This window comes from Vipera berus, assembly GCF_964194415.1.
Source record: "Vipera berus genome assembly, chromosome: 3".
In the NCBI taxonomy this organism is placed as follows: Eukaryota; Metazoa; Chordata; class Lepidosauria; order Squamata; family Viperidae; genus Vipera; species Vipera berus.
In genome coordinates, this window is record NC_138204.1 from 116,344,564 (window position 1) to 116,362,787 (window position 18,224).

Sequence of the window (18,224 nt, forward strand, 5' to 3'; positions counted from 1 at the left end):
AGGCTTCTTGAGGAGAGGCCTCACCACCGCCTCTTTCAAGACGGCGGGGAAGCTACCCTCGCTCAGAGAAGCTGATATAACTGCCTGGAACCAGCTGCATGTCCTCTCCCGGGCTGCATAGACCAGCCAGGAAGGGCACGGGTCCAATAAACATGTGGTGGTGCTCAGCCTCCCCATGATCCTGTCCACTTCCTCCGGAGTCACAGAATCAAACTCCTCCCAGGTGATATCGACAAGACCGCCCATGTCCTGCTCGACAGACTCTGCCCAGTCAGAGTCCAGACCGGTCCGAATCCGAGCGATTTTGTCCGACAGATGCTGGTTAAACTCCTTGGCACGACCCTGCAAGGGTTCCTCCCTCACCTCCTGATTCAGGAGGGAGCGAGTCACCCTAAACAGGGCAGCCGGGCGATTATCTGCGGACGCGATAAGGGTGGCGAAGTGGTTAGACCTCGCCTCCCTTATCGCAGCGAGATAAGACCTAGTATAGGTTCTTAGTCGCAATCGGTCGGATTCGGATCGGCTGGATCTCCAACCGCTCTCTAGGCCCCGTCTCCGACGCTTCATCTCCCGGAGCTTGACGGGATCTGCACCGGGTCAGGGGCCGCAGGGGTACAACTCGGTCAAGAGCCTCAGTGGCTGCCCTTTCCCAGGCTTCCACTAAGGCGTCTGCCGAGCTGTGAGCAAGGGAGGCAGGTGGGGACCCCAGCGCCGCCTGGAACCTCTGGGGATCCATTAAGCGTCTGGGGTGGTACCATTTGATTGGTTCCACACACCCACGGCGGGGGGGTGACAAAATGGAAGACCAGCCGCAGGAGATGATGTTCGGTCCATGACAGGGGAATAACAATTGGGGAGCCCCCACCAAGATCATCTAACCACCGTCCAGATAAGAAAACTAAGTCAAGAGTGTGGCCTCCCTCATGAGTCGGTCCCGAAATTACTTGCGTCAGGTCCATGGCCGTCATGGAAGCCATGAACTCCCGAGCCAACTCAGATGATCCTCCCAGCGATGGTAGATTGAAGTCCCCCAAAACTATAAGTTTCGGGAACTCAATCACCACCCCAGAGAGGACATCGAGAAGCTCAGGCAGGGCTGCTGCTATGTGACTAGGCGAAAGGTACACCAGCAGCAAGCCCAACTGCGCACCAGGGCCGCATCTCAAAAAGAGAGACTCACACCCGACTATCTGGGGAACGGTGGCCTCCCGCGGACACAAGGTCTCCCTCATGACAACAGCCACACCCCCACCCCTACCCTGAGCCCGAGGCCGGTGTAGCACCCGGAAACCTGGTGGGCAAAGGTCAACCAGAGGAATCCCACCCTCTGGGCCCAACCAAGTCTCCGTGATGCAAGCCAGGTCCGCCTGCTCACCCTCGACCAGGTCACGGACGAGAGGAGCTTTATTCGCGACAGACCTGGCATTTAAATACACCAGCCGGAGCTCAGGAGGCTGCACATCCTCACTCCTGGGACCTCGGGGCGGAGCCAGAGGGTCGGAGTGCCTCACCGCTTGTAGGCAGCGGAGAGGCCTTCCCTGAGATCGATACGGCCCTCTGCTCCTACACCTGCTGCCATTCCCTAATGTCGTGGGAATAGGTATTCCCACGACCAGCCCTGGGGCCCCAGAAGCAACCGACCCCCGCTCCTCCCCCCCGCGATCTACCTTGGCACTGGTCTGAACAGAGGTTGTTGGACTGCCCCCCTTGTCCAAACAACCAAAAAGAGTACCCTCCCCCCTCCCTAACCCTCTAAAAAATTTAGAAAGAAAGCTAACCAGGGACCTCTTGTTTGGTTTCCATCGAAGGCCCCTACCCGTGCCCAGCCATCTCTCTGGGTCCCAATAAATGGGCCCTTCCTCGAGATCATAAGCGGCTAGAAAGGCGGGTCGCACCCAGGAAGGGGGAGCACCCCTGAGGGCGAGCAAGTCCGTGCAAGAGTATTTAAGAAGAGGCATGAGTTAGTTTAGTTTAGTTTTAGTTTTATTTAATTTATATACCGCCCTTCTCCCTAGGGACTCAGGGCGGTTCACAGGGCATATATAAATTACGATACAAAAGTTAAAATAAGATTAAACCAATGCCCAAATAAAACAATAATACAATAATAAAACAACAATTTTAAAAGCCCATATTCCCCCTTCAGGCCAGACCAGCTAATTCGAATAAGTGGGTCTTCAGGCCGCGACGGAAGGTTCGGAGGTCTGATGTCATCCGGAGCTCCACCGGCAGTTGATTCCATAGTGCCGGAGCGCCCACAGAGAAGGCTCTCCCCCTGGGGGCCACCAGTCGGCATTCCCTTACCGGAGGCACCCTGAGGAGGCCCTCTCTGTGGGAACGCACAGGGCGGAGGGGAGTTGACGCCGGCAGCAGGTGGTCCCTGAGGTAACCCGGACCCATGCCATGTAAGGACTTAAAGATCCCTGGTAGTCCCCTGGTAGACCCCTGGTAGTCCAGGTAAAAGGCTCTATATGTATGATCCTCTATACATATATGCAGATCTTAAAGTTAAAATGTTCATTTAAAAAGATATTTAAAGAGACATATGAGCCTTGGTGGAGCAGTGGGCTAATGCCTCCTTAAGTAACACCAGCTGCCTGCAATTAGTGCAGGTTCGCATCCCACCAGGCTCAAGGTTGACTCAGCCTTCCATCCTTCTGAGGTAGGTAAAATGAGGACCCAGATTGTTGGGGGCAATAAGCTGACTTTGTAATAATGCCGCTTGGGGGGGTGTATGAAAGCCCTAATAAGCAGGCATATACATAGAATGAAGGCTACTGCTAAGCTTGTAAGCCGCCCTGAGTCTTCGGAGAAGGGCGGGATATAAATGGAATTAAAAAAAAAATAAAATTATCTTAGGAGGCATCTGTTCTACTGTAAGTCTAAATTAAAAAAATTGTTTCCAATAAGCTAACACATTGCATTACATTAATAATGATTGGCTTAAATCTTTAAACAAAAAAAATAGAAAACAGAAGGTGAAGGACTGGTCCATTGCAGCCACCACTCAAAGTTACTTGACCACCTTGAGTTGAATAAACGTATTTTATTTTACCTCCATTGAGTATGTTTTACTGGATTCCCAGTTTGGCATAAAGTGTGTGAAAAGAAGGTGTCTGATCTTTCTGATGCTATATTCCTGGTAATTTCCTTGGAGAAGTCAGGAGGTAAAAGAAATAATTTAGTTTCAGACCAGACTACTCTGTGGGTAATGAGTTGGAATATTAGTCTTGTACTCCAAACACAATACAGTCCCAATGAAGTAAAACAGCCTGCAACGAAGGCCTGGATGAGATTTGCAGCAAAAGGCTTTGCAAATGGAGTTAAAGACTGAAACATCGAAGCCTTCCTTACATTTGCAAAGCCTTTTGCCATCTTTGCAAAAAGTCTCTTCTGCCAAGAACAGAGCCCTGGGTCGATGCACATGTCACCCCCTGCCTCCATTTTGCCGGCAGAGGCCTTCAGGAAATGCCTCAGCTGCCAAGAATGGAGCCTTGGATTCATGTGAATGTCATTTTCCCCCAGCCTTCATTCTCAGTGGCAGAGGTAAAATGGAGGCTGGGGGCAACATGCATCCCATGGATAGAGTGCACAGGTATATCCCTGGGAGAAGGCTTGACTTTCAAGAGAAGCATTTGATCAAAGAAACAAGTACAGAGAGTATACGACTGTGTTGTCAAAAAAGTGTAACCAATTTTTTTGCTGGTGTCTGACACACTAGAAGGCTAACAGTTAAGAAAACCTGAAATAATTGAAATAATTAGAATTGCTACTGAGCTTGGTAGTCTCATTCAAGTACAGTTACTAGGGTGTTCTTGGCAGTAATATCAAACTGATCTAACTGTGCCTTCCTTTGAGATATGGCTACAGTCTAACCATCTAATCTACAGTTCATTCTTTGAACATCTTCCATCCAAATACTAACTGGGGCCCAATCCTCCTTAACTATCAAGCCCAAATAAGGTCATCAAAGAACTGGAACCTCTGAGATGTTAGCTAAATTAAATGGAACTCTAGTCGAGGAGGAGTCTTGACTCATTTTCCTGAGTGTGGAAAAAACAGGGACTGTGTGCATACAAAAGTTAGCTGACCTAGAAATTCCCAAGAGACAACATAGAAAAGGCTGCTCTTGTTGAAATGGCCTGTGAACTGTTAACATTAATAAAAGGAATTTGTGGGCTTCCCTGTGGAGCAACCAAGTTGCAAGCCTGGCCCTCAGTCTGTTGCCAAACAGAAACTTTCTATGTCAGTGAAGCATGCACTTCACCCCCTGCACAGGCTGAGTTGGGTGAAAAGCATGAAAATCCTCTCTCAAAACACCAGAATGAATGTGTGGGAATTGAATTCTTCAGCAGCCTCCATGCATTTCAAAGATGCTGATGGTGCAGGTGGCATCACTAGTGGTTCATGTTCCACCAGTAGCAAATCTTCTTCCATCTTCTGATACAAAGGACGAACAGATGTGTCTCCACAATAAGCAAAGGTTAAATATTATAATAGATATTAGCTATATACTGAAAAAAGAGATGAACTCTTCTTTATCTTTTTTGTATGCAAATATGTAGGAAGCTCATTAGCAAGGTGAAAAGCTAGAGCTTAATTAGAAAAGAAGGGGAGGCAGGGACGGTTTGATTTAGCCACATCAGCAAACTAATGAGCTAATTGGCCTTTGGCAGCAGCAAAGGCCTTTATTAATTGAGCACCCTGTACTCGTTCATTACAGTCTTTACACTGATCATTCCTATCGTGGCTTCAGAAGCGTTAATCATTCTATTTTCTATCCAGCAACACTGATATGTCATGATCATAACACAACATAATATAAAACATAACATACCCACATAACATAATTGTCTTATACTATATTATTAACAATTCAGAACAAGCCTTTTGACTGATATTCTATCTTGTGTGTATATATGATTTTGCACTAATGGCAAGATTTAACCAACGCCCACTTGAAAATACTGACTCCAAATATCTAAATAGAACAGAACAGAATTATTATGGTCAGTGACAAGTACAAATAGCTAAATATCCATTACTATACTTGGGACAAAACAGTCATTTCAATTTTTTTTAGCTTCTTCTGTTTATTAACTCCATTCCCTGGCTTCTACCTTCTATAAGCTATCACCATTTCAAATCACTTTGAACAATATATGTATGAGTGCTCAGAAAAAGCTTCCTTTCTTGCTGGTTTTTCTATACACAGAAAATGATGACTTCTTTGACTACTCAGTAAAAAAGCATGAGAAAGCACACAGTTGGACCAAAAAAAGATGCCTGAACAATTTACCTATGGGATTCGTTTTCTAGTTGAAATACACAATCACCAGCCAAAACTTCCAAGAGAAAACAATGGTAATTTATTTGTACTACTTTGTAAAGATGATGTTCCTCATGCACATAGACACACAGTGGACACACCCTAAATCATAAATATTCGTTCTTTATATTTCCTATTGCTGTTACAAATTTACCTCCCACCTTCTCCCTATTGGCTTAGTAATCATGTTGTAATCATGCCATCACAACCTAGCCAAAGTTCCTAAAGTGAATACATTATCTCTACCCCTGATTACATCTCCTACTACTCTAATTCTATCTCCCCTTGCCCTTATTTACAAATTATCTTTTATGGTTGTTAGTTCCTAGGGGTTGTCTATAGAGTAACTATCATATCAGTAAATCTATATCAGACCGATTTTCAGTGTAGCAGAGAGCTTCCTAGCTTCAAGCTAGGCTCATATATTTCTTCACAGGCTGTCTTCTGCAGTTTCTGTAAAAACAATAGACCCCTTTCCCCACAAGTCGCTCCTTTTTCTTTTCACAATCTATATTGATTTTTACATTCATATTTCTCAAATTGTTGGAACAGTCTTCCAACTTCTTCACTCTCATCTTTCATTTTCCATCCAACCATACAATCTTTACAACAAATCATTATCATCATTCCAAGCTGCATACAACAACAAATCATCATTTCAATTATCATTGTTAAAATTCCCACCATTATTGTTTTACCCATCCAGCCAAGTTAGTGATCCAATCACTGAGTCCTTTCAAGGGATTCCAACCATCCCTCCCTATGGCCCTGGCCTTTACTTGTAATTTATTTACATGTTCATGATGTTTTTCAATTAATAATAATTGAATAATCAGGTGCTTCTTCACTAGTGTTATGTATTCAAGTATGACAACTTTAATCAATTCGCTCTGCACATAGTCCACTCACAGCAGCTGCTAAACTCTCTAATTGTTGTCTTCTTAGCAATCTAGTCCTTATTATTTTTAATTCTTTACTTAGCAACATTATATTGCTTTGAGTTATTTTTATTATTTCATCCATAATGTTGGTATAATTATTTATTCTTTTCATCATTTCCCATTCCTATCCTGTAAACGAAGGGGCTAAAGTCCACCATCTGTACTCAACTTCAAACAAGTTATCTTTTTTACCTTCTATTTAAAAAATGCCTGGATGTTCTGGAGTGAATACATGTGTCTCATCCTGCACCTCCATTACCGGTATCAACTTGGCAAGGTTTCAGTATATGAGCATGACCCTCCTCCTGCTCATATATTGAAAACATTGGTTTTCACAACAGTAAGCATTCATTATTTTCTATAATGGCAGTAGCAGGTACAGTAGAAGGAGTAGGAGTGGCTTGCAAAGCACTTTTTAATTTATTGCTATCTCCACTCTTCATCCAAATGTATATCTTAACCTGCTGATTCAATTTATTGCTGGTGGTAATAATCATTTCATCCCATGGACACCACCTAGTCGTGGCAGTATATATTAATATATACTGAGGGGGCCACTGTTTTTTTTCTTTCAAATTATTAACTAATTGCTGACTAAAACCTTGCGAAATTGGTACCTTACCTTTAACCTCTGAGTTGCAGTTACGTACATTGTGTTCTGGAATTCATTGGAAGTGTCAGGACTGGATTGAGAAGTAGGCCACACAATAACAACAGTGTTATCCTCATCTTTACAATTTTCTGAGCAAGGAATATTACAATAACTATGGTAAGTGCCACAATCAACAAAAGGATAACAGCAACAACAATCAGTGATACAATTACAATTGCAATAGACACACATCAGGAACCGATGTTTCTTCTGACTTCTTTCTTTCAAACACACAAGGTATTCCTTTCCTGAAACAGTAGAGAATTAGAATCCCAACTGCAGTTGACAAACCCCAAGTTACCCCCAAATGCCAAGAGTCTATCATCAGCTTCAGTTTGATTTGTAGAGGATCTTCAGTTTGTTCAACAGTCCAGATGTTTGTTTCTTCCACTGGTCCCTTTCCTCGGGTATAATGTGTCCAGCCCTTTTCTAGGGTTCTCACAGCAGGTTCAGTGGTTAACAGCACTTTGAATGGTTCCTCCCAGTTCGGCTGTAACTTTTCCTCTTTCCACGTTTTGATTAGGACCCAGTCTCCAGCTTTATAAGAATGCACTGCAAAGTCCAAAGGTGGGGTTTGAGCTAGGAGTCCTTTGTTCCTGAGGTAAGATAAAGAAGAAGACAGTCCAAGTATATAGTTCTTTATAAACATATCCTTAGTTTCATGATGTGGAATTTTCCCCACTCTGCCCAATTGTGGTAGCCCAAACATCATTTCATAAGGTGAAATACCAGTATCCCTTCTTAGGCGGGTTCAAATTCTGAGCAAGGCCAAGGGTAATCATTTGGTCCATGGCATCCTGGTTTCCAACATTAATTTGGGAAGGGTGTTTTTAATTGTGAAATTATTTCCACTTAATTCCCATTGCTTTCATAATTGATTGAAGTATTTTTGCAATAAAATTAGTCCCTTGGTCACTGTCTATAGCAGGCATGGCAAACTCGCGACATCATGTGACATCGCACGATGTATCGGAGCTTTTTTCCCATTGCCGGCAATGGGGTGGGCGCAGTTTCATCGTGATGTGTCCGGCCCACGGGCCGGCAGTTTGACACCCATGGTCTATAGCTTTTACTATCCCATATCTAAAGGTAAAGGTAAAGGTAAAGGTTCCCCCACACATGCGTGCTAGTCGTTTCCGACTCTAGCGGCCGGTGCTCATCTCCGTTTCAAAGCCAAAGAGCCAGCGCTTGTCCGAGGACGTCTCCATGGTCATGTGGCTGGCATGACTAGACGCCAAAGGCGCACAGAACGCTGTTACCTTTCCACCGTAGTGGTCCTTATTTTTCTACTTGCATTTTTACGTGCTTTCGAACTGCTAGGTTGGCAGAAGCTGGGACAAGTCACAGGCACTCACTCTGTTATGCGGCACTCGGGATTCGACCCGCCAAACTGCCGACCATCTGATCGACAAGCTCAGCGTCCTAACCCACTGTGCTAGGTATTATCTATTCCAATATAATTTTAGTGACTATTGCTGCAGTGGCCCTCATGGCTGGATAAGCTTCAACCCATCCAGTCATGTGGTCCACTATCACCAATAAATATTTAAGCCTTCCCACTTGAAGTAATTCAGTAAAATCAACTTGAATGCACTGAAATGATCTCACTGCTAGATGTTGTAGAACTTTTTATTTACCCATTTACATACCATACATTTGTCACACTTGCTTAACCATTGTATACAATCCACAGCATCCATAAGCTTCCAAAAACAAGTCACATGTTGCCTTAGTCCCCCAATGACTACCCTGATGTAGTATTTCCAAGATTTCCCTAGTTATCAATTTATTCAGTATTTGCCTTCCTTCAGGTAATATCCATTTTCCTTCTTCAGTTTCTATTGCCCCTACTTTTTCTAACCCCCTCCTTCTCATCTATAGTGAACATTGGATTACTCCTTGGTTTTTCCACTATAGAGGTTAAACTTAACATTAAACATTCAGTTCCTTCTGCAGCTGCCATTTTGGCTTCCAAGTTAGCCAAAGTATTGCCACATGCTTCAAAAGAATTTCCTTTTTGATGCCCTTCTACATGTACTATAGCAATTCTTCAGGCAACATCAAATTGTCCAACACCTGTATAATCAGTTCACCATGAACTAAATCCTTCCCTTTGCTATTAATCAAGTCTTGTTCTTCCCAAATCTTTCAAAAAATGTGCACTACTCCAAAAGCATACTTTGAGTCAGGGTAAATAGTCCCTCTCTGTTTCTCCAACAATTTTAAAGCTTGATTTAATGCATACAATTCACAAAGTCTGTGCAAACCAACTTAAAGGCAATTTTCGTGCTTCCACTAAAACTTCTTCTCTTTGTTCTATTATTGCATATCCATTCCTTTGCTTCCCTTCTACCACGCTGGAGGACCCATATAGAAACAAAATTAGTTCCTTCTCCCAAAGAAACATCTGTTAAATTAGGTCTAACTCTGATCTGTAATTCAATTACTTCAGCACAATAATGTTCAATATCCGATCCTCTTTCCAAGTCTCCTCTTAAAAGTTGAGCTGGATTCAAGTTACTGTCAATAGTCAATACTAAATCATTTTGTACCATAAGTATACTCTCATATTTTAAAATCCTTGAATGTGTCAGCCATTGGCTGGCTTTCTGGTTCAAGATTACCCTCATTTGATAAGGGGTACTAACAACTAAAGCTCCTTCAAAAGTTAATTTTCTGTTTTTAATAAAAAAATAAGTCAATTCAGATTCCATTCAAATGGAAGCAAATTCTCATTAGGTAGGTTAAAAACATTTAGAAATCTAAGCAAAACAATTCAGTCATTTCCTTTGGCTGATGGATATATAGGTTTAACTAAACATTTTAAACCTCAAAGATTTCCAGAAAAGAAAAAAAAAATCCAATGTCTTTCCCCATGTCTCAAATGTTTGCAAATAAGATTATTATTATTATTATTATTATTATTATTATTATTATTATTATTATTATTATTATTATTATTATTATTATTTGCTCAACTAAGACTTCCTTTGTCCAATAATACAACTATCAGTACTGCCTCTTCTCCCCCTCTTCCGAGTTGAATACATAATACTTTCCTACTTTTACCAATTGCCTTAATACAAAACTGACTTTCCTTAAACATTTTGTAACTAAATTCCACTCACTGGGAGATAGACATCCCAGTTGATTTTCTAACTTGTACTGTAATGATCAGAACAGACATATGCAGACCCAAAGCAGTACAAACCGAAACTGCAAAAGCAGGTAACAGATGGCACATTTACATCACCTCTCTCAGGCAAGAGCTCAATATTTTAACTAACCAGAAAAAAAATGGTTAAAAGGAACAGAAAAACCACACACACACATACCCCTTTCCTGCCTTTCTCCTCTTCCAAGGCAAAAAATCCTTGGGTAAAAGAAAAAAAAGTAATAACCAGCTAAAAAGGAGACAGGGAAAAATTTTTTAAAAGACTACACAGAAATCTCACCCCCCATTTTCTACTCAGCAACATTTTTCCATGGATTTCTCTCCCAATTCCTCCATGGGACCTTTCTCATTTCTTTTTCTCATTTCCTTGCAAACACTGATATTGCCCTTCCACTCACTTCACAATAACAAAAAATCCCTGCAACTTACACATCAGCATACTCACACATTTATCCTCCATTCAAACTGCTTGCATAAAAAAGAAATTCATACAGATATTTCCTTTCATACTTTCTCCAGGCACACCAATCATTTTATTATTATTTCAGGGAGCTTTTCACAAGCCAATGAGCTCCATTTTTCCAAATCTTTTTGAATAGCCTTTTGTGTATTGTTATTAGAGGGTCTCATCCTTCTTCCAGGTCTTGGAAATGACTGCACACAGACACATATACACACATGCCATTAAAATAATATTTCCAGAACTGTGGAGGTTTTTGTCCCTTCTTTGTGCAACCTATGGCTTGTTCTCCAAGAAGTGGGAAAACTCAAGGAGTGATTCCAATAAAAAATGTGATTGGGGACCCTAACCACTGCTTTAAGCCCAAGCTGAGAAGGCCCCTGAATTTTCTGGCTGGCCAAACATGTTCCACTTTTAAAAAAAAAAAAATTTTTGAGCTGCAGCTGCCCAATTGGGGCGATACACAAGTAAAGGATCTGAAAATTTGGATATAATTCCTCCCTTATTTCTCTATTAAATCTATCCATTGTGGCTCCTTGGACATTGTAGACTTTCATACAATCCCCCTCCTTTTTCTTTTCTTTAACTACAAATATACCGCCTGGGATCCAACAGGCATATGACTTCTGTTGTTTAATATATATTTAATGCTTGACACAGCCAATCCTCAAAACTTCCATATTTTAGCCAAAACACACTAGTGCCTTTTTAGGATTTCTTGGCCACTCAAAATAACAATATTGAATCATTCTTTCTTTACTCTTAGTCCTGGTTTTACATGATTGTGCCCCATGGACTATCTGGTGGAACATTCAGAGGAAATCCCATCTCCTCCCCAGGGCACTTCTTACTCACCCTGTTTCCCATGCTAGCGACCACAATTTCTCCAAAGTTTAATCAAACCACCTGTTTTGCCCCTCTCTGGGATTCCATACCACCTTGTGCTCCAGGCATGCCACATATCCCGTCAACCTGGCCCCAACACATAATGCTATCCCAACCACCAAGGCAATAGTTAAGTCCAAATTTTCTTACTGTGGTCTGTGCACAGAGTTGCCTTGTTGCAGTGATTCAGTGCCCACTGTATAAATCCTCAGGACTTTCCCTTAAAATTGCTTTCTCTGTTCAGGAGTCCACAGGCACACAGGACCCACCAATCACCCACAACGTAGGACCATTGAACTTAATGGGACATGTCTTCCCACTGGAGAATCCCAGACGAGCCCCCAAGTTGTGGGATTTGTTGTCTAGTTAAAATAAACAATCACCAGCTAAAACTTCCAAGAGAAAAAAATGGTAATTTATTTGAACTACTTTGCAAAGATGATGTTCCTCATGCACACAGGCACACAGTGGACACACCCTAAATCATCAATATTCGTTCTTTATATTCCCTATTGTTGTTACAAATTTACCTCCCACCTTCTCCTCATTGGCTTAGTAATCATGCTGTAATCATGGCATCACAACCTATCCGAAGCTCCTAAAGTAGTCCTCAATGGCACTACAGCCCCATGGAGAGAAGTAAGCAGTGGGGTACTACAAGGTCCCATCTTAGGCCCAGTACTCTTCAATATCTTCATAAATGACTTAGATGAGGGAATTGAAGGGGAACTCATCAAATTTACAGATGACACCAAACTGTCAGGAGTAGCCAACACCCCAGAAGACAAACTCAGGATCCAAAAGGATCTTGACAAACTTGAACAATGGGCCCTATCCAACAAAATGAGTTTCAATATGGAAAAAAGGAAAGTTTTACATTTAGGCAGGAAAAAATCAAAGGTAACAACTACAGATTGGACAAGACCTGGCTTAAAAACAATAACTTTGAGAGGGACCTTGGAGTCCTAGTGGATGATCACTTGACTGTGAGCCATCAGTGTGCAGCAGGAGCCAAAAAAGCTAATACATTCCTGGGTTGTATAAACATAGGCATAGAATCAAGATCACACAAGGTATTAGTACCGCTGTCAATGTTTGCAGCATGTCTCATTAATCGGAACCATGGCAACCACTTTATAAAACCCTAGTAAGACCACACCTGGAATACTGCAATCAATTTTGATCACCATATCACAAAAAAGATGTTGAGACTTTGGAAAAAATTCAGAGAAGAGCAACTAAGATGATCAAAGGCCTGGAGACTAAAACATACGAAGAACAGCTGCAGGACTTGGGTTTGGGTAGAAAAGAAGAAATAGGGGAGACATGATAGCAGTATTTCAGTATTTGAGGGGCTGCCACAAAAAAGAGGGGGTCACGTTGTTCACCAAAGCACCAGAGGGCAGGACAAGAAACAATGGTTGGCAATTGAACAAAGAGAGAAGCAACCTGGAATTAAGGAGAAACTGCCTGACAGTGAGGACAATTAACCAGAGGAATAGCTTACCCCCAGAAATCATGGATGCTCCATCACTGAAGATTTTAAAAAGAGGCTAGACAGTCACTGGTCTGAGATGGTATAGGTTCTCCTGCTTGAGCAGGGGGCTGGACTAGAAGACCTCCAGTTCTATTCCATTCTATTCTAAAGTGATTACATCTCCCACTACTCTAATTCTATCACCCCTTGCCCTTATTTAAAACTTACCTTTTATGGCTGTTAGTGCGTACGGGTTGTCTCTAGAGTAACTATCTTACCAGTAAATTCTGGTTAAGACGGGTTTTCAGTGTAGCAGAGATATAATTCTCAAGCTTCAGCTAGGCTCAAGAGATTAAAATATATACAATGTATTTCTTCACAGGCTAGCATTTCTTCTGCAGTTTCTGTAAAAACAATAGACTTTTACCCACATTACCTTATTTCTCAGGCTCTTTAAGAGACTTTATGTAGCAACTAGGTTTATCTGAAAATAGATGATAGCTTGGGGGATAAAAGAATCTAGGTTCTTAGCCAGCTTGTTCCCCTAGGTTGGTCTCTAATATTAATATGGTCTCCCTTTGAGTTTGCCTTTTTATGTGTTTGTTTATTACTTGGTTGGGGTGGTGGTGAAGGAAGAGAAAAAATACAGAAAATGAAAAGAAAGACTATTTGTGACTAGTTATTATTAACAGAACATTAAACTAGGATATGTATATTCACATCTTTGTCTTTCTAATCCAAGGTTCCAATCTTTCTGACAAGATTATCGCATCTGCATTTCTGCAGACTTGGTTTCTGTTTGGGGCAGAGAGAGTTGGGGTGGGGGTTGGTTTCTGCCTTTAAGATCGTTTGGTGAAATATAATCTGCTTTTTAATATTTCCCCAAATATTTCTTTCTCTGGATTCTTCCCACAATGGTCATATAATAATAATAATAATAATAATAATAATAATAATAATAATAATAATAATAATAATAATAATAATAATAATAATAATAATAATAATAATAATAATAAGAAGAAGAAGAAGAAGAAGAAGAAGAAGAAGAAGAAGAAGAAGAAGAAGAAGAAGAAGAAGAAGAAGAAGAAGAAGAAGTTGGAAGGGACCTTGGAGGTCATCTAGTCCAACCCCCTGCTCAGGCAGGAAACCCTATACAATTTCAGGCAAATGGCTGTCCAGTCTCTTCTTATAAACTTCCAGTTTTGGAGCATTCACCACTTCTGGAGGCAGGTTGTTCCACTGGCTAATTGTTCTAACTGTCAGGAAGTTTCTCCTTAGTTCTAGGTTGCTTCTCTCCTTGACTAGTTTCCATCCATTGCTTCTTGTCTTGCTTTCAGGTGCTTTGGAGAATAGCTTGACTCCCTCTTCTCTGTGGCAGCCCCTGAGATATTGGAACACTGCTATCATGTCAGCCCGCACCCTTCTCTTCGTTAAACTACACATACCCAATTCCAGCAACCGTTCCCTATATGTTTTAGCCTCCAGTCCCCCAATCATCTTTGTTGCTCTTCTCTGTACTCTTTCTAGAGTCTCAACATCTTTTTTACATCGTGGTGACCAAAACTGGATACAGTATTCCAGGTGTGGCCTTACCAAGGCATTGTAAAGTGGTATTAGTACTTCACGTGATCTTGATTCTATCCCTCTGTTAATGCAGCCTAGTACTGTGTTGGCTTTTTTGGCAGCTGCAGCACACTGCTGGCTCATATTGAAGTGATTGTCTATTAGGAAATCCGAGATCCCTCTCACAGTTACTACTATTAAGCAAGGTACCACCTATACTATACCTGTGCATTTGATTTTTCCTGCCTAAATATAGAACCTTACTTTTTTCACCATTGAATTTCATTTTGTTAGATAGCGCCCAGTGTTCGAGTCTGTCCAGATTCTCCTGTATTTTAAGCCTATCTTCTGGAGTATTGGCTATTCCTGCCAACTTGGTGTCATCTGTAAATTTGATGAGTTCCTCATCTATGCCCTCATCCAAATCGTTAATGAAGATGTTGAAGAGCACTGGGCCCAGAACAGAGCCCTGGGGCACCCCACTACACACTTCCTTCCATGTAGATGCAGTTCCACTGAGGACCACACGCTGAGTAAGGCCTGTCAGCCAGCTACCAATCCATCTGGTGGTGATGCTATCTAACCCACATTTTTCTATCTTATCAAGTAGTAGATTGTGATCCACTTTATCAAATGCCTTACTGAAGTCCAAGTAAATTATATCTACAGCATTCCTCTGGTCCACTAATTTTGTCACTTGGTCAAAGAATGCAATAAGATTTGTCTGGCATGATCTGTTTTTGACAAATCCATTTTGACTTTTAGTGATGACTTTGTTTGCATCAAAGTGTTCGCTGATTTGTTGTTTGATTATCTTTTCCAAAATCTTCCCAGGTATTGAGGTCAGGCTGATAGGTCTGTAGTTTCCTGGATCTATTTTTTCCCCTTGTTTGAAGATGGGAACTACATCAGCTCTCTTCCAGTCCTCTGGTAGTTCCCCAGTGCTCCACGATCTTTGAAAAATATAGTTCAGTGGTTCTGAGATCACGTCTGCCAGTTCCTTGAGAACTTTGGGGTGTAATCCATCTGGTCCTGGTGATTTGAACTCGTCTAGTCTGGACAGGTGCTCACTTACCATTTTCTTGCCTATCTTAACTTGTGTTTCTATTCTGTTTTTTATGGCACTGGTTTTGGTAGGTTGGACTGTTTTTTCCCTTTGTGTAAAGACATATATCTCAAGGATTACCTGTATATGCAGACCATATGTCTGAATATTCCTTCATCTGAGACTCCCAGTGATGGAATTATTACTGTGGGATCAGTAGTGAGGCCATTTGTATGCGAACCCTTTACTGTCTCAGGAACTGACCTTAGAACAGGCAGCCCCTCTCCATGATCTTTCTCTTTCCATGCCCATGAAGTCTTCTTCTCCTCTGCCTAGAACCTGAGAATCAAATGCCTCATTATTCAGATTATTATTTTAACAAGATGTCTTGCTCTCTCTGAGGCAGCAAGAGCCCATCAATTTTCATAGAAAGCCATTAAAGTTCTTTCTCATTAGCCATAATTAAAAGCTCCTGCTTGTATTCCCAATAGATCATATTGCATGGGAGGGTTGCTGGAAAGATATATCCTACTTGGCAGTTATGTGTGAAATTGGGGAGCAAGACATGTGGACGGTCACATAATGTTCTGAATCTTGTTGCAGGAGGAAAGGGCTGGCTTGCTTCTTTAGGAATATATTCTTCAGACTAGCCAAAATTGCCAGTTCTAAATCCAGACACAAGACCTCCTAATATCAAGAGTATCCAGTGTCTTTCTAGACCTGCTTCATAGTTTAACATTAAACCTTGTCTTAGAAAGGGTCTACTTAAATAAGGGAGCTAGGAAGCTACAGCAGTGTTTGACCTCTTTTACCATTCTCTTAGATGCTATGCTTTTGTGAAGTAGGAAATGGCATAGAAGCACTTGCCTTAAAGGAGGACCTTGGAATGCATTATGGTGAAAAGTCATTGCTGGAAGAGCTCCTGGGGATGGTGAAGTAAGGATGCTATAACTCTGTCTTGCGTGGAGCCTTTGGGGCATTTGGTAATGCAGGAACATGCTGAGATGTCTGAGCCAAAAATATTGTTCACAGCTCTGTTTCCAGTCAATAGGATCTGGCAGAATAGTATTTGGGTAAGGTTAAGAAAATGCCCTGTAATTTGTCTTGTACACCAACTGCACCTATTCCTGGACTGGGAGGCCTTGCTCACAATGATTCATACCATGTGGATTAGACAGTGGTGGGATTCAAATACGTGAACAACCGGTTCTCTGTGTGGATGCCGCTTCCGGAAGTCCATTCTGAGCCTGGGCCACAAAAAATTAGCTACCAGTTCTGCTGAAGTGATGCGAACTGGCTGAATCTCACCACTGGGATCAGAGCAACATAGTCTGCAGTCAAAAGCTGTGGCTGGTTCAGAATACTGTACATAGGGTTAGAGTTAGGGCTGAAAGAGACCTCAGAGATGTTCTAGTCCAGGCATGTCAGACTCGCGACGTCACATGATGCCGTGCGAAGTATCAGGACTTTTCCCCCATTGCCGGCAATGGGGTGGGTGCGGTTTCGGCATGATGCATCTGGCCCGTGGGCCCGCAGTTTGACATGCCTGTTCTAGTCCAACCAAGGCAGGAGACCTCATATCATCCTGGGCAAATGGTTATTCAATCTTTTCTTGAAAACCTTCAGTGATACATACCTACAACTCCAAGAGGAAAGCTGTTCCATTGATTAATTATTCTTATTGTCAGGAAATTTCTCCTTAGTTCCAGGCTGGATTTCTTTTTAACAAGCTTCTACCCATTGTACTTTGAAGAATAAGTTGACCCTCACCTCTTACATATTTTGGAGAATAAGTTTAGAATAGAATAGAGCTGGAAGGGACCTTGGAGGTCTAGTCCAGGTGTTCTTTTACCAATTTCTTGCTTATTTTAATTTTTGTTTCTGGTATGTCTTTTGCAGTGGTTTTTTTGATGTGTTGGGCTATAGTTTCTTTTTGTGTGAAGACTGACACAAAGTCTGTCACAAAGCAGCTCTGCTTTCTCCCTGTTACCTGTACTTTCCTTGCCATCTTCTCTCTTTAGTGGGCCTACAGTTTCCTTGATTTTTGTTGTTGTTGTTAATGCGTTGAAAGAAACTTTTTTTTTATTGTCCTTGATTTCTGTTGCAAGTCTTTGTTCCTTCTGAGCCTGAGCTGATCGGTGCTTCCAGCGCACCTGGAAAAGGAGGCGGAGTGGGGGAGAGAGGAGAGGATATAAAGGGAGGAGGGGGGAGAGAGGAGAGGATATAAAGGATGAGGGGGGAGAGAGGAGAGGATATAAAAGGATGAGGGGGGAGAGAGGAGAGGATATAAAGGATGAGGGGGGAGAGAGGAGAGGATATAAAAGGATGAGGGGGGAGAGAGGAGAGGATATAAAAGGATGAGGGGGGAGAGAGGAGAGGATATAAAGGGAGGAGGGGGGAGAGAGGAGAGGATATAAAGGATGAGGGGGGAGAGAGGAGAGGATATAAAAGGATGAGGGGGGAGAGAGGAGAGGATATAAAGGATGAGGGGGGAGAGAGGAGAGGATATAAAAGGATGAGGGGGGAGAGAGGAGAGGATATAAAAGGATGAGGGGGGAGAGAGGAGAGGATATAAAGGGAGGAGGGGGGAGAGAGGAGAGGATATAAAGGATGAGGGGGGAGAGAGGAGAGGATATAAAAGGATGAGGGGGGAGAGAGGAGAGGATATAAAGGATGAGGGGGGAGAGAGGAGAG

At 42.2% G+C, this 18,224-nt stretch overlaps 1 long non-coding RNA gene across 2 annotated transcripts; it reads right to left on the reverse strand.

Moving 5' to 3' along the window:
• Nucleotides 1-5,346: 5,346 nt before the first annotated feature.
• Nucleotides 5,347-17,510, reverse strand: LOC308665425. 2 transcript variants are annotated; one of them, XR_014025900.1, is made up of 3 exons: nucleotides 15,795-15,851; nucleotides 13,198-13,323; nucleotides 5,347-7,518 (listed from the first exon to the last, which is right to left on the reverse strand). It is a non-coding gene; the product is annotated as an uncharacterized lncRNA (long non-coding RNA). The 2 variants fall into 2 exon arrangements; XR_014025899.1 differs by lacking the exons at nucleotides 13,198-13,323; nucleotides 15,795-15,851 and adding an exon at nucleotides 17,167-17,510.
• Nucleotides 17,511-18,224: the final 714 nt, after the last annotated feature.